The sequence below is a fragment of the Amblyomma mixtum genome, chromosome 2 (assembly GCF_055824585.1).
Source record: "Amblyomma mixtum isolate Tamu chromosome 2, ASM5582458v1, whole genome shotgun sequence".
In the NCBI taxonomy this organism is placed as follows: Eukaryota; Metazoa; Arthropoda; class Arachnida; order Ixodida; family Ixodidae; genus Amblyomma; species Amblyomma mixtum.
Genome location: NC_143013.1, coordinates 20,379,793 through 20,396,310, shown reverse-complemented (window position 1 = coordinate 20,396,310; position 16,518 = coordinate 20,379,793). Strand labels below are relative to the sequence as shown.

At 48.5% G+C, this 16,518-nt stretch overlaps 1 protein-coding gene across 1 annotated transcript in view; it reads right to left on the bottom strand.

Moving 5' to 3' along the window:
* Positions 1-16,148, bottom strand: part of PMCA (plasma membrane calcium-transporting ATPase 3) — a 131,815-nt gene extending 115,667 nt beyond the window's left edge. Inside the window, exon 1 of the mRNA XM_089570736.1 lies at positions 15,749-16,148. The gene's annotated coding sequence lies outside the window, so the exon portion shown is untranslated. The remainder of the gene's footprint in view (positions 1-15,748) is intronic.
* Positions 16,149-16,518: the final 370 nt, after the last annotated feature.

The window sequence follows — 16,518 nt, the reverse complement described above, 5'->3', positions numbered from 1 at the left end:
GCGCCAGTCGAAGAACAAGTATGTCGGGAAAACTAGAAAGAGTGTTCTATATGCATATACATGCCGATGTCAAATTCTTTACCTCGATATACGCGAAATTAATATACCGCAACAGCTGTCGCTGAGTCTCACGTTAAACAGTGGTGACTATCATGTGCGTTTTTTAACTATACCCAAAAAGTTGATGAAGACTTGCACCAAAACGAAACCACAGCGTTATTAAAGCAGTTTCTCTGGTGCCTACCGTAACCTGTCTTAAATCATGATTTGAAAATTCGCGCTGCACATAAATCGTCGACAAATTTACTCTTTTCTTCTTCTAGTTCACTACATGTAAAGCTATTATGACGTAGTTAACGTCGTGCATCCCCAGGAGTTATGCAGCGGACATTACGAAACAGGTATTTTCGAAGGGGAGCGGTGCGATGACGACTAAGTCAGCACTGTTCCACAGACGAACTACCCGTCTATAGTCGGATACAACTCAAGAAAAAAGCGGCTTTTTCCCGTTAAAGAACCCCCCTTCCAGCCAATGGCGTCGGCCGATTCTCATGAACGTGCCAGAGTGACAATGCAGCCAGCGGAGTGACAATGGAAGGGGGGAGACTATCCCTTACCATGGAAGGAGGGGACCGTCCCCTTTCATCTGCCTCTCCCTGCATTATCACGCTAGCAGGTTCATGAAATCGGCCTACGCCATTGGCTGGAAGGGGGGGCCCTCTGACGGGGAAAGCCGCTTTTTTCTTGACTTGTATATCCGACTATAGTAAAGCACATTATTTCGCTTCATCCATTCAGTAAAGATGCTAAACTTCTGAGCGGTCTGTGCGGAACCTGAACGGTGAAGCTGCCCAGTCTTATTGCGCCAGAAACAGCGGCCAAACGAATACACCGCCGACCTTACTTGCACCTCTCTAAATCGTTATACATTGCAAAAAGACGAGAACATTACCCAGTCGGAAAGCGCCTATTCTAGGAGCGAGTAGAGTATCGTATCGCCGAACCTACGTCAATGTCGCGATGTTCGATTCAGATCGATGCCTGCTAATAATAAGCCGGCGGTGGTGGCACGCACTCCATGCTGACCAATGGCTCACGCAGACGTGCTGTCGTAACTAAGGAAAACAACTACAATCCCCAAAAAAGATTGGTCATCCCGTGGGACTTCATTTTGCGCCTTGCACAATGCGGGCCGTTAACCGAACAGCTCTACTTTGCCGCAGGCAATTTCAACTCAATAACCAATAAACTTGCTCAGCTCATATACATGATAACAAAGTGTGCCGTGACGGAGACGCACAAATCGAGTTGCAAAAGTTTCGATGACGAATAACCATGCTTTCAGAAAAGCTAGCAGCGAAAAACTGAGCGGAATCTCTAATATCCTGCAAAAAATCAATAACTTTAATATGAGATAGCAGCGGCAACGGAAGCCTTGTTGTTTGCTAGATAAAATAACGATACGTGAGATACTTGCAATACACAGTTGCATGAAGTCATCAGGAGTAGACCTTGACTCTCTTTGGAAACCAAGCGTCATTACGAGCGTTGCCAATAATAACTCTTGACTTAACGGTTCGTGAAACTTCAGTGATTCTAAATACCGACCGCTATTTCTTTCTATAGTGAAAGTCGTAGCAGGTGCGCTTTTGTGCAACGCAGGGCTGGCTACAAGAGACAATTTTCCCCACACGTCTCTTGTTCAAGACAACGGAAAGGAATTGCACTGAAAAGACCTCCAGTTTCTAAAGCGAACGAGCGTTCAGAAGTCCATGCGCATTAAGATACACAGTAACCTTTTCGTAACAAAGGCGACTTTTCCACACTCAAGTATTTCGATTACGTGAATCACCGAAATCCATTCTCAAAGCCATGTGTAGCGTTTTAATGCAAAAACACATTAAACATATAGCTTTACCTTGCATGCCGCATTCCCTTTTACACGAGGTATTGGATCAATGTTCACGTGCCACCTCAACATGACTTCTTAAGATCCACAGTTCGCGGTCCGAACGAAACAAGGAATCACTGGAGCAGTATGATAGTCATTTAGCCAACTTTTTTGTGTTGAACATGCTGCTGAGCTTCCTCTATGGATTTCGGCAACGATGAGTTCGTATCGAGCTCATGATTCTACACGCAGAGTGTTCTGTTCTTCCAGGCAGCCGCGAATGCTGATATCCGCTCATAAATATTGTTATCTCTTATGTCACGAGAAAAAAAAAAACAGTGATTAATATTTGGCCGGGCTCCTTGACAGGTCCTTGCTGACGTCTGAACGGTAGCCTTAATCTCTAAAAACGCAATTACAGCAAAATAACTGCATTTGTGCAGCCAGAACTCATGGGAAATAGCCGGACGTAAGTCCAGCACATGGGCTTACGTCTGAATGGTCCTACTATGAAAAGAACGTCTGCCTTTACTGGAACTGCGCACACATTTCCCGCCTCACGGGACCTGGAAAAGGTCAAACGAGCTGCCAAGCTAGACATATGTAGTTCTCGATTCAAACAAACAAACTGCCCTTTCTTTTCCCCTTTCAGAATGACTGGGTCGAGGTGGCGTGAAAGATGAGATTCGTACCCTAGCGAGCCCGCAAGCGAGGCTCGGGCGACAGCCGGCAATGAACCACAGGGGCGTGGCGCTGCAGAAGAGAGACGCCGTCACCTGGCGGTGGATCAGCAGGTGTGCCCGTTCTTGTGTATGTGTGTGTGGTACAATCACCGTCCTGCTTGCCTGCCAGCTCGAGTCGTCCGGCCTGCTGGCCGTATTTATAGGCGTCCCTGACCCGTCGACGCAGGCTACCGCGCTATTCTCCCGGGGGGCGTGCCGCTCCTGATGAGTCACTGCGCGCGCTTCATCTCGCAGCGGCCAGGGCCGAAGTTCTGCAACGGACAACAGTCCGCTGCTTCACGTTTGACTAATCCCATTCTCCGCGAGTTTTTGATCACACGCACACCTTTCCCATTGTCTCATTTCGTCCCCAGCACTGTGTCTGTTTTTCCTCATCAGTTGGCCGCCATATTGTCCAGCTTGAATGAACGACTAACACAGGCGGCACCGTTATCGGCGCCGTTATCGGCTCCATCCGCCGCGTACTCCAACATGACAACTGTAGCGTCCGTAGGGACTGGCTTCGCACGACAACTTCCGGAAGGCGGCTGCGTAGCGCTCTCTACAACTCTGCCTCCCTCTCCCATCACCCTGTTGGAAGAACTGCTCGCTCGCTCTCCGTGTTAGCCGTGCTCTGCCGTTTCTTCATCAGTCACAAACAAGCCTACCGCATCCCGCGTTCACGTAGGAAACAGGTATAATGTTATCAGATTACCAGAATGCAGTTGTCCCTCTTCGTATCGGTTCGCAGATACACTCGTTCTGCTGCTGTCATCTTATTCTGTCAGCACGCTTCATAAGCTAACAAAGAAAACGCTTACAATCCAGTGCACAGTAACCTTTGTTATGACGGCCCGCAGCTCATACAATGCGACGGGGAGGCATCGATGCGACGTGAGGATAACGACCGTCAGAAGGTAGGGCAAGGTACAATCGCAAAATATCTCAAGCCTGGAGCAAAGGTAACAGCAGGTGAGATGAAAAACAAAGGGGCGGTTAGCTGCTCGTGTGGTGCTGCTATACACACTGCGATCGCGCAACATTGGATTTCGACGAGAAACGTAAACTGATAAGCGCGCAACGCTGCTTCGCAAGGAACAAAGGAGCGAAGAGCTGCAACGCATTTCCTTTGTCCCGCATTCAGGCGGGCTGCAGCATTCGCCGCCTCGCCCGCGAGGCTCTTGCGACAGCGGTGGAGGTCCGCGCACGCCGAGAGCGACAGTGACTTTGCCAGGAGTTCCACCGCCTGGCCAAGGGTTGACGGCGAAGCTCCGCAGAGGTGCCCGCCGGAGAAACGCTTCCTCGTCGCCGACCAGGGCTATTCCGAGACCACGTCCCCCCGCCGCCGCCGCACAGCGCGGGTCTTCAGCCGGCAGCAAAAAATAGAGAGGGAGCGGCACGGGGAGCTGGCTCGGTAATTTTAGCGGCCCGGGCGCAAAAGCTCGCTCTCGCCAGCACGAGGAGCTTGAGGTTCCCGGCAAAATCTGAACGGTCAGGATCCGGCTCGCACCGCGCCACCTTCAGGCGCCGCCGCTCGGTGCGGCGCATGAATGACGTTTACTGCCGAAAAATATAAAGAAAGAGAAAAACCGAGATTTTTCCCCGTCATCCCGAAAGCGCAACGCTGCCGCTGGTATCCCTTCAGAGCGCGGAAAAAGCGAGACCCACAGTGTTTGCTATCGCCAATCGGTTCACACTAAACACGAAAGGAGTAAAAAGGGAATAAACTGCGCTCTAGCGCCCTGCTTTTCATAAAAGAGGGTGCGCTAGAAAACACCTTACCCCCTTTTTATTCCCATATAGGCATGTTTGTTTTAGAGTGTTTAGTCAGCTTTTCCCAGCTGGTCGTGTCATGAGTTGCCATTTCTACCTTTCTCATATAGTATACTTCTGTACATTTACAGCATTGTGTGTGCATTATAATATTAAAATAATTAGTGCTTGGTGAAGTGAACTGATTCCGTTTTGGCACTTTAAGTTTATAGGGGTTTATCGTCCCAAAGCAACTCAGGCTATGAGGGACGCCGCAGTGAAGGGCTCCGGAAATTTCGACCACCTGGGGATCTTTAACGTGCACTGACATCGCACAGTACACGGGCCTCTAGAATTTCGCCTCCATCGAAATTCGACCGCCGCGGCCGGGATCGAACCCGCGTCTTTCGGGTCAGCAGCCAAGCGCCATAACCACTGAGCCACCGCGGCGGGCTAATCGTACTTTCATAAGTTTGTACTTTCATAAGTACGTAGGTCAGCGGAGTGCAAGCACAAGATGAGAACATAAGGTGCACAAACTCATGAAAGTTTGTGCATCTTATGTTCTCATTTTGTGCATGCACTCCGCTGACCTACGTACATGGAGAGACGTCTCGACAGAAGTTACATCCTTTACCCTCTGTCCCGCAGCAGAAATTGCATATCTGCTCGAAAATAAATCAAAAGCTTCGCGTCGCTTCTAACGAATGGCGTATACCGATGAAAGAGTGGAAGCCAAAATCGAATTTTCAGGCGCGCCGAGAGCAGTGCAATGAATGATTACAGCCGTCACGCTCTGGTGTGAAATAACAGCAGCTGTAATCATAAAGCAAACCGTGCGAGGAATATCGCCGTTAAAAAATAAATAAAGCGGGCTCGGGTAGGAAAGTTGACGCACATAACAGGTGAAAAACAGTGATAACGGAGTGAACACACAGGCTTCGGATAAAACACAGTGTAGGATGGAGATACGGTGAGTAGGGAATTAAGGACATCAAGGGGTATTGAATGGACTAGGCTTGCACACTACAGAGGCATGTGGGTAGAGGTATTCGAACTGAAAAGGAATTGATGAGAGTGTTGATAGTGAAGGTGTCTATATCGGGAATAACACGGTTTGCAAAAACCCATAACAACCGTGCCTCTTGCAGGCGGTATACACTACATTAGCACTCCTATACACTCTGCCTGTGCCTCTATTAAGGCGAAAGCCTTTAATGCCTCATCGTTGTCGACAGAAGGTTGTCAGCAGAGGTGTCGCGCTTTTCTAGTCAGACCAGAAAAAAAATCTTCGTGCACGATGGCATTCGAACCACCATCCTTCCGTTCCACAGCCGAGCGTGCTAATTGCTATGCTATTTCCTGCCAACGCATATGTAGTTCTCCTTGTCTAGGACGCTGGAGTGTGTTTGCAGAAAGGCGTCGAATCAGACGGATGCCTCCCAAACGCCCTCCAGTGTCTCCAGATTCACAAACAATTGTGTACTTAATTAACATCTTAACTACACATCAGTGACACAAGCAGCAACACCGCGCTAAAGGCTTTCGCCTCACCGCAGTTTAGGTCAACAAAGTGCCCCCCTGAATTTTTCGCTCGCCTGACCGCTGGACACGTTCGGTGCGCAGACGAGTGCATGCGATGCGCCAGGATTAACGTATAAAAAGCAGTCATTATTCCTCAGAAAACGAGATTGAAATCATGACTACTGTGACTATACTGTAAGTGCGTATTCTTGCAACATATCTCTCGACACTTTCAATCTGTTGTAGCAGCTTCAATTTCAATGCGATGACACTTTGTTCATGTGATGATGATGATGATCATTTTTTTTTTTTTTTTTATGGCGCAAGGGCGGATTCAGCCAAAGAGCGCCATCGCAGAAGATAGTTTCGTCTGCACAAGATGAGGTCAAGCATTTCACCGAAGGTAAGCCGAGCACCAAGTCAGGGGAAAACTTGTACCCATCGTATCACCGGTGGTACTTGGCAGCACTGGCAATCGAACCCCGCTCCTCCCGCATTCGCGGCGGATGCTCAATCCACTAGGCCACCGCTGCGGTACTCCGTGCATATGCACAAGACATTTACCATTTGTCTCTAACCCTTTATCTGCTTTCATTACACTCGGCATAAAATAACACCACGTCGTACCTCTCAACGCTGCTGAAACTTTGTTGACAAAGTTCATCCACTCACTTTTCAGCAGCTGGTCACCGGTAAAGTCCGTTGGCTTCAGCCACAACTGTGTTTCTTATTCCAGAAGGGCCGTATGCTGCTCAGCAGAACGCTTGCTTTCAGCCAAGAAGATTAAAGTACTGCGCCGTCAGCATCGCCTATTTATCAGAACACGTGCGTAACGCCCCCGCTGCGGCGTTGCGGTGCTTTGCGGACACCCCTTTCTGTCAGTTTAATACGTCATCACATAAATCGCGCATCTGCTCCATTCTACGCATAACCGCGCACTGATGTCAGCAGTTGTCTTTATAGATTTCATTTTTATTCCTCTGAAAATTGAGCCATCTCTTTATATGTATATATTGCGAAAATAACGCTCACGTGTACGCTTTACCCCGCTGAGAAAAAAAAAAAGAAAGGCTTCGGTACAGTACGCAAAGAAAAAATTGCAGTAGCCATATGCTTCATATAAGCATAAACCAAAAAGAAAACAGCGGTAGAATGACGTCTACGCACCCACGCAAGTGTGCAGCCTACGTCGCACTTAATCTGAACAAGAATCGATATCCTGAATAACACAGTAAAGGATGAGCAAAAACAAATTTTTCTTTTACGCGCAAAACCACAACACCGCACAGAGCTTAAACGAACGACAAAATGATTTAGCTTCAAGCACCCGAAAGCTATTTAAAAAAAATAGGCCTAAATGAGTTAAAAAGTAAGTTATTTTCCCACCTGAACAGGTACTGAGATTCTCTTATTCTGAACCTCATTTGTTGAGGACACACAGAAAGCATGTTCGTGTTGAGCGCAAAGTGCAGCAAGATTTTCAAGCGCGCAAGCGCATCGTATAGCATTAATCACTTTTTGTAGTCTCTCTGAAGCTCTGAATCCGCGTGGTTTTAAACGTCGGTTCGGTGTCTTCTTTGTAATGATGCCTAAGACATTACACTACACATGGATCACCACGTGGTATAACTTACGAAGGCTAATAATTTATAATTAATTTTTTTCTCTCTCTTAGTCAATAAATGGCGTGCACCGAGCGAAACGACGAAAACTACGAGCACTAGGCGAGTAGCAACAAAAGATGATGCACACATATTGGGTCGCACAGTAGCAAGCCTTAATCGAGCTACACAAAACTCTTAACATTACATAGCACTAATAGCGGGTAAACGCTTGCTTTGTTTAGCAGGTTATGCGTGAAATTTTTTAATAGGCATTTTTCGTGTGTCAAGTTCGTTTGCAATTCGCGCTGTCACTACAGTAGTGAACTTTTCTTCTCTATTATTAGAGCCTCGTACAAGAAACCAAACCACAGCCGGAGCCAAAACAAATGAAAATTCTGACCTGAGTGATAACCCCATAACCAACCGGAGCTCCAATTCAAGTCACCAACACCAACCACTAGCAAGGTTTCATTGATCTAACGACGCGCTTCAGATTTCGGGTCTCGTTAGATCAGCTCAAAAGGCCGCAAAGACGTTAGACCTGAACGCGTTGATGGGTTTCGCCGAATGAGAACGGTCTAACGCCATCCTTGTAACACAGTCTGAATCTTACACGAGGATATCGACATCAACAAACAAGCTTCAAACGAGGCGCAGGGATGTCTAACTCCATTAGTTCCAGAAATAGGGGGTCGTTTGGCGAAAAATTCCCTCGGAGTAATTTTGAGGGCCTCGAGTAAAGAACTCCTTCACGTGAAAGGAGGATGGGGGGGGGGGGGGGGGGGGGGAGGCAGATGCGAACGATATCGTAGCCTAAACAAACAAGCTGGATAATGCAGTTTCTCGTCGCAACAGCTCATACACTGCGAGTATAATCGATTCTCAAGCCCGTCTCTAGCAGGTGTCGCGTGCGCTGTATTTAGGAGGAGGCAAATTGCGAAGGCGTGCGGTTTGTTGGTGGGTTGTAAGGGTACGGCTGTGCTGGTGGGGCGGCTAGCGATGGCGAGGGAAGGGGAAAGGGTGGGATGGCTGCATACGTCACGCAACATTAAACCGGGCGACGTGTTCGCGCGAAACCACGTGAGCGAGTCGAGACGTGTAGCCACACGGGCGTAGCCCCCCCCCCCCCCCCCCCCCCCTTCCTTAACACCCCCTACTGGAAACAGGACCGTTTGAATAGCGTGGAGAGGGGGATGTTGTAAACAGCGCCTTACGCGGGCAGATGTTCCCGTGGCGATAAGCCCTGCGCGAATGAATTAAACGCGTGCGCCGGCAGCCATATTCTTTAGCTCGAGGCGAAGCGCGATAGACCTCGTCATTACATGCACCGCCTTCCACTTAGGAAGCGCCACAACATTTACTGCGTGCGACAGACTACGTCACACTGTCGCCTCCGCTCTGCTGGCCATTTCTTCGCTTCCAAAATGCGGCCGCGTGGTACTCATTAGAAAGAACGGAAATTTCGTCGACGACTAGTTCGGCTTCTTCTATAAATTACGTGAGGCGGACGCAACTGAAACGAGTTTGATATTATTTTGTATGTTCTGAAGAGATAACAACACGAACAACAAAGACAAAAAAATTCACAGGTACATCTAATCACCTTATGTGCTGGAAATACGATAGCAATAGAGGTTGTTGATGCCTTTGATAGAAGTGACGCTAATTTCGGTTTGTGGACGTCACTTCCCTCCAGCCAATGTGCGAATTTTATGACTGAAAACATGTTTTTTGCTGCGAAAGCAACACTACTGGAGCCCAGCTCGGCTCGTCGCATATGCTCGTGGCGGTGCGGCTACCAAACGACCTTGAGTCGCCGTTGCCTAGCAACCCGGGTAGCTACTCGGGTAAGCTCGGGTAAGTTCGGACGAGCGTCGTGCCATCTGCGCGAGAGGTTGCTCCGGAAGAGCAACATGGGTCACAATATCCCGACGGGTGGCTGGGATAGAAACAGCCACCTGTCAGTGCAGTGGCGCATCGCTTAACCACTGCGCCACTGCGCTGGTAGTGGTATATGAGGACTCGCCGCCATCTATGAATCTTAAGTAGGAATTACCAATTCATCATACATGGGCATTAACCCACTAAAGATATCATGCCACACACCTACGGCGGAGTTTAAGTGCCTACAATTCCGTATACAATTCCGTTTTCTCTAACCCCAGTTTCCTTGCACAATGCGGCATGTCCATGCTATGTTTCGCGCGTCTGTATCAACGTTTTTCTGCGGCACTAAAGAAAGTAACAATGCACTTTCTCCGTCGTTATACCAATGGGACACAGGCAGGCGTCAAGGGCTGTGCTAAAATGAACAGCAGAGAAGCTGCTGTATACGAAATCTGCGCGCTTGTTTCTATTAATATCTGCAAATTGAAGTCTCTGCTACGCTCACGAACATGGGGCGCGGAGAAAGTCCACTCTCACAGCTCCTTACAATCACAAAGTGGACGTTATGTCACCATAGGCGTTCTCTTTATAAGGACACTGAATAAGCCGACAATATATACGGTACTTCAAAGTGGCGTCTAGGCGTGCGCCACTAATACGTCCTCCGCTCTCGAGTGTTCCACGCTTCCGGCAATACGCGTTGCGCGAAACAAAGCGGAGACAGCAAACAAACCAAGGGAGTCATTGTTTGTCGTCGCACGGCCTAGGCTCGCAATCAGAAACGCGTGTCGGCACTGGGAACCGCCACGAAAAGGGCGACTCGCGCACAAATGAACGGAGTGTTCTCCTTGAAAAGAGACCCCCGGTCGCTTCCCCAATATCCCCGCTGACTCCCGACCACCCAGGGTGCGGACCGCGTGTCGCAAGGGAGCGCATTCGGGCCGCAAACACAAAGCCCCCCCCCCCCCCCCTTTCTTCCGAGAAGAGAGCGACAGCCAGTTCACGCACGGACGACGTTGGTGTTTGAGGTAAAAGTAAAGGGAGCAGATGAAAGAGAACCAAGAAAAGCCTATAGTCGTCAGCGGGCACAAAGAGTTGGCGCCGGTTGCAACGCGGCCTCGGCTCTTTCCATCCGGTCGCATGTTTCCGGTCGTCGCAATAATCCAGCCGCTATTCGCACGTCGTGCTGTCTTCCTCACGCCTGTCCGCTATGCGATGAGCGTGCCCTCCGCATGTATGTCGCCAGACGACGTCATGCAAGGCAGCAAACTCACAGGAGCTCGAATATCACAACGGACCTGTTATCACACGTCAGAAGGTGTATTTATAGGGGTTCCGTGACATCACACATCTTGGCTTTACAATGCAACGTAAGGCTAATCTGGCCGGACGCTAATTTCCCTTCACTGTTTATCTTATCTTTCATATTATATTATATTATATTATATTATATTATATTATATTATATTATATTATATTATATTGTATTATATTATATTATATTATATTATATTATATTATATTATATTATATTATATTATATTATATATGATTCTGCTCAGCACATCCACAGTGTACAAAAGAAGACAATGGAATGCTCTCGTGCTTGTTTCATAGATGCGTCGGTGCACGACGACAATCAAGTGCTTTCCCAGCGTTCACTTGCCTCTTCACAAAAGCACAGCCCATCGTTGTCGTATACATAAAGGGCCATTTCAAGCTCATCTGAACCCTTATCTGAAACGCTATCAGCCAGCGCTACGTAAAAGCTCCGGAGCTAATAGACAGTTTTAGCTGTGCGTAGCTACGGGCGCACAGCTTTTGCTGACGCATAACTAAAACTGTCTAATACCGCCGACGAGACGCTATATCCCATGCTAAAACAGCTAACGACTTGCCTACTTTTACGACACTCGGGCTGAGTTCAGTGAATTATGTGATAACTACACTGGCAAGTCCATCGCGGGCAGAATTTGCGCCACTCCTTGAAAAAGCATATCTCGCTGGGTGTTGTCTTCGAACGTCTAGAGAGCATGGGAGGGAATATGAAAGAGAAGAAAGGGAGTGAGCGATGATAGGAGGTGATAACCCACACAATAAGATGGGCGCTCACTGCGGAAGGCATGATACGCGAACTCACGGACGCAGCATACCCACAAAATCTGTCTCTCCTTTTATAGGGTGTCTGTTGCAGCGACATTGTTTTCCCTTTGTCCGTCTCTTGGATGTAGAGGTCAGCGAAATGAAGTATCTCAGGAGTGCCTCGATATCCCGCGACCTATCTGGTGAGGACTTACGTAGGCGATGCTCTGGGGCGACGTCAAGCTTGCCCCATACGTTGTCAACGTGAAATGTGCGAGGAACAGCTCACCGAAAGAAATTTATCGCGCGCATAAAGTGCGAAATGTAACCGCTCGCTCTCTAGTCCAGGATTCGTGGACTTCAATTTTAATTATGAGGCGGCTGTGGAATATCGTAAGGCACCGTTATGGAAATATTCAAAGTAATGGTTCAATCTCCCGGTGCGTAGCAAAATCTTTCTGATAAAGTTTGTCAATCGCTCGCACCAAGTACAGTTAAGAGTGACATAGAAAACCAATGGGGATCGTTTTTGACGACAGCAAAGACGTTAATAGCAAAAAAAAAGAAAGGTTCAAGCCCGATCGGGGGAGGGGGGGTCTGCGGATATGTTTATTGTTATAGTGAAACCTTACGATATATATAAAAAAAGAATATTGCTTTCATAAGCTATTTGGCGTTGAAAATTGCGCTTGTCTGCAATTTCCAGGCATGTGATTCCGTCGAATCACAAATCTCTCCTACCCAGCGTCATTGCATGGTAGTCGAACTCCAAACTCCACGAGATCAAACATACTATTCTAGCTTATCAAAATACAACACCAGGAAGAGTTTACCTGCTGAGAACTTAAGTTTATGTTGACCGAAAAACACAACAGATAATTAGAATTTCTTTCTTCCTGTACTGGCACGTGCTCACCATTTGTTTCATTCAGAAAATTCGCAATTCTTGCATGCATAAAATTAATGAAATGTCAGAGACAGACTCGGACAGTATGCATGCTATAAACGCGTGAATGCGCCATTTAATTTTACCCTCAGCTTCACACAGGCAACGCCGGGCAAATAAAAAAAGAAAAAGAAAGAGGCTATACTCAAACGCCAAGCGAGCAGTACCCGCTGCATGCTTTGTTTACCCGGACGGCGACAAAGCGCGCCCACTCTAGTGGCACCGGGGACTCGCCTCGCGCGCGATCGAGGGCGACTCGAGCCGATGTGCGTCCCCCTTCCCTGACGGAGGCCTGACAACACAGCACAGGGCGCCGGCGGCTTTCCCGTGATCCTCCGTGCCACGCCAAACACGCCGCCGTCTCCCACAAGGGGGCGTTGCTGTTTGCGCAAGCAAATTGGCCCCCCGGATTTATCCACGTCCGCACACAAAGCCCCGTCTTCCCTACGCCCAACCTCCCGAAGGCCCGCCTCCCTTCTTTGTATAGCAGCCAAAAAGAACTTCGTCTTAATTTATTCTGAGGTTCTAGACGTGGCAGAAGTGATTTTGAGTTCCATTACTTTGTTCTTGAGAGCTCTTTTTTTTTTGTTTGACCGCGTTAGCTTTGGCAGTTGTGGGGAACTATACAGGAAGTTGTAAACAGCAACAAAAACAAAGGGAAAAAAAAACTCTGTGACACATTGTCGTATACACTGTATATGAAGTTGACCCGCGAAAGTAGTGCGTGTCCACTTTCTCAAGTCGGGTGATCATCCGGCGATCCGTGTGATCCGGATAACCGGAAGTCGGGTTATCCGGGTGATCAAGACATGGGGAAAGCGCCTTTCAAGCCCATCCATGGGTGATCATGTGACGCGTTCACGCCATTACTCTTTCCTCAGACGCCGCGATCGCTTCGACTGTGATCGCCTCGAAGTAATTTTGCATTCTTACACAAGGATGAACCAGTTTAATAAAGCGTTCGCAAACAGGCCTGCAAGTTTACTTTCGTCACTTGCGAACAACCTGCAACAGAGTGTGTAGGATGACACATTGACAAATCATCCGTCTGAACAGCCCCAAATGGCTGCGCACACCGCCTCGAAACCAGGTTCCCCACAAATGCGGATAAAACATAGCGGCTGGAAGCGTATACCCTCACGTGAATACTTGAAGAAAACAGTGATGATTTCAGATCGGCGCAAATCTCTCGCATTGACATCAAGAATGGATTGTACCTGTGCGTAATCATTCACTAGGAATAGCTATCGTTCCACAAGCCGTTTTTTAGCACCTTCGTATGAAGCTCCTCCGTAAAGGAATTACTCGCGTGAGACAACACTTTACCAGTTCGCTCTTTTCCAGGTACATCCTCGGTGGGCTTTGTTAGCACACTCGCCCCAGGGATAAGCGTGCTCGTCTCTTCATCTGCTCGTCTCATCGGGGCCAATTTTTCTTAGTATCAATACAGCATAACACTAAAACCATTTTGCGATATAACGTATGTTGCCACAATGTCTATTACATATCTATTCCCTTACGTAAGCTTTGCGTACTAAGCTTCCGGTTTTCTTCGTCCGTTGTTTTCTCTGACCGTGCCCTCCCATCCAGTGCCCGTTTGTTATCTCCTCCGAACCTGTGACGACTATGAATGAAGAATGGACAAAATATAACAATCTCTACCTACTTCCGCTTATGACAACAGGTAACGTAACTAATTTTCTTCTGTTCATGTCCAACATCATGTCCAACATCATGTCCAACATCATGTCCAACATCAAAAGAACTTCGTCTTAATTTATTCTGAGCTTCTAGACGTGGCAGAAGTGATTTTGAGTTCCATTACTTTCTCCTTGAGAGCTCTTTTTTTTTTTTTTGACCGCCTTAGCTTTGGCAGTTGTGGGGAACTATACATGAAGTTGTAAACAGCAACAAAAACAAAGGGAAAAAAAACTCTGGGACACATTATCGTATACACTGTATATGAAGTTGACCCGCGAAAGTTGTGCGTGTCCACTTTCTCAAGTCGGGTGATCATCCGGCGATCCGTGTGATCCGGATAACCGGAAGTGGGGTTATCCGGGTGATCAAGTCGGGGGGAAAGCGCCTTTCAAGCCCATCCATGGGTGATCATATGACGCGTTCACGCCATTACTCTTTCCTCAGACGCCGCGATCGCTTCGACTGTGATCGCCTCGAAGTAATTTTGCATTCTTACACAAGGATGCAGCGACTTTCTTTTAAAGTCGATCGCATCGAAGAGATGGCTGCCATAGAAAACCCATGGGGAATGCTTTTGGCGATTGCAAAAGCCTTAACAGAAAAAAAAAATACAAGACTTCTGTAGGGTGATCTGCTGATATATTGATTGTTATAGTGAAATCTGGCATTACACGAAAAAACTGCGTTCATAAACACCTTCCCACTCAAAATTGCTTTTGTCCAGAATTGTTGGGTACGTTCGCTACTAAGGAGTGTTCGCTACTGTTAACGTTACGGCCATGAAATGGAGCGAAAATTGAAAGAAACCAATAAATGAGTGACAGGAGCGAAACAAGCACGAACACATGTGCAACCAGGCAAATAACAAAGCAAGATTCGACTCGCAAAGGCGAGAGGCAAAATTCGCCGTCGGGTTCGAAAATAAAAGCGCTGATATTCGCCAAGGCTTCTCAAGCCTTTTCGCTCCTCTAAAGAATCGTTCTCCGAGAAGGCATACACTCCTCTGCTCAGATTTCAAAGGAAGGAAGCCTTTTAACGTGTCGGGTTGCGCACGGTGTGCACAGTCGATCCTGTGCTGCGGTCGGCTTTCACTTCATTTTCACTTCTCTGCCTTCTAAATCTCGACACTGCCTTCCTCTCTTCCCTCTCTCTACACGTTCTTCTAAAATGGCTGTTAGCAGGCATACGAGGCGCTAAGATATTGCGTCTCAAAAGGACCTCTGGCTGTCCACAGAAGGCGGCGGTGATGTCGGCAGAAAAAAAAAACAAAAAACTTTTGCAATGAAGTTTCAAGAAGCGACGCTACTATGCGTTTCTACGAGACGAAGAACAACTCAAATGAAGAATTCAGTTTAGTTCTCGAAAAAACAAGTAAATAAACGGACAGAACGAACGTCCTTCCTCGTGTCGCCCTGCGTCATTGCTTTGTCGTTGTTAATATGTGCCAGCGGAAGTTTGAAGTCAACAAGCTGTCGTCACTAAACAAACGTGGAACAGCATCCCTGTAAATATTTATGCCACCAAAAGGCGGAAAAAATACAGCGACTAAAGAAATCTACGAAAGCGTTGCTCGTTGTTCCACGCGCGCTCGACCGCCAGCAACGCCGGTCGCAGGGTTGGCGTTGGAGCCGCGGCTCACCTTGGCTCGGCCTCTTCCAGAACCGCCATGGACGACGACTGGGACAACCGGAGACTCACACCGGCGGCGGACTTCACAAGAGCCGCCCAGCCGCACGCACCACCATCCTCGTCACAACGGCACTACTGCACCACCTGATTTCTTTTCCTTCCTATCGAGCGATATCCAATCCCGCAGACACGCAAGGACGACGCTCGTGTTATCCGTCTTCTCCGATATACCGCCGGACAATATCTCCTCCCGAGAGGTCCGAGACGGCCGAAGGAGCTAGGTCCTCCCCAAAGCCGTGCGACGTCCAAAGTGGACAGAAAGGAACGATGAACCGTTGCACGAGACCAGAAGGACGCAGAGAGAAACGCAGGCGATGCAGACTCCGTAGAACCCCGAGAGTTAGACCGGGCGACAGAGGGCGCCGACGAATGCCGGCGGCCAGAAATGTCTGCCGAAGGGGGGAGGGGGCGCTCACCAGGAACGGCTCTTCTTCTCCTTTGAGAACAGGCCCCCAGACAGAAGGGAGCTCGCGGATCAGCGGAGGAGGCAGAGAGCCCGCGCAAAAGGAGCAAGACGCGGTTCAAGAAAGAAGATGCGGCGGGCCCTGCCCGGGGATGGCTGGCGGCGGTGGAAGAGGGTACCAGGGCGAGAGAGGCGGAAGGCAAGGTTAGTAATGGGCGACGGGACAGAGGAGGAGGCGGGAGGGAGCGGAATAACGGGCAGCTAGGCGCTACAGTGGAAGACGGCTGCTGCTGCGGGGAGGAGGAGGAGGCAACCCC